Source organism: Lepidochelys kempii, chromosome 2, assembly GCF_965140285.1.
Source record: "Lepidochelys kempii isolate rLepKem1 chromosome 2, rLepKem1.hap1, whole genome shotgun sequence".
Lineage (NCBI taxonomy): Eukaryota > Metazoa > Chordata > Testudines > Cheloniidae > Lepidochelys > Lepidochelys kempii.
Genome location: NC_136381.1, coordinates 22,408,606 through 22,409,552, shown reverse-complemented (window position 1 = coordinate 22,409,552; position 947 = coordinate 22,408,606).

Genomic DNA, 947 nt, shown 5'->3' with positions numbered 1-947 from the left:
TTCTTTAACTTGAATATGTAAACTTGAATATTGGCCCAATTCTCCATTGTCTTGTGCAGTCATTTATACTTGAGAGTGCAGAGCGGGTGTAAAATGTTACTAACTCGGAGTGGCAGTGTTTAATACCACTTTGCATGTCAGTGACTCCACAGGGAGCATGGCAGTGGAAAATCAAGCTCTGTGTACATGGTGTTCATGTGACTCATCCCTTTTGGCTGTGATTCCCATTCTATGCAATGACCCTACATTCTTGTTGTGTACCCTGTGATTACCCTTTCGAGAAACTAAAGCTGCAATCTGTTGGAACCTGTTGGGCCCCTGTTTCTGTGCACGGGGACCAGGAAATACTATAAATGTAGGCTACTCTCTCAAGGTGCTACAGTTGAATGTTGAGGGCCAATCAGCTGCAAAACGCTCTGTTCTTGAAAACGTTGCCTCCTGATAAAGGTCAATGTCATCTGCCTTCAGGAAACCCGGGTTAATTCCCTTATTGTCAGTCAGTTCATCATCTCTGTTTTGACCTCATAACTATCGCCTGCATGGAAAAATGTAAGAGCATTTATGTAAGATCAAATTTAGCTGAGGTGGAGAGCGACTGTTTTCATCTGACTACATCATAAGGATCAGTCAGTTTAAACTGACTAATGCCTATAAGACTCCTAATCAGTTATGGCCTGCTCCTGCTCTGCCATCACTCCAGCATCCCTCCAACTACGCCAGAGACTTTAATAGCCACCACACACTTGGGGCTATAGAGAATCTGATCTAAGTGGGATAGACTCTGCAAACTGGGCCTTTCTCAATGAACTATACTTTTTTCATGACACTGAGCAACCATCAACTTATTACTCAGTCTGCTGGAACCAGGGCTACTCCTCTGACCTCAGTTGGGTCACTTCTGCTGGAGACTCCCCTTTACCAGCCACCTGCAGGGTGCTTGGAAATTT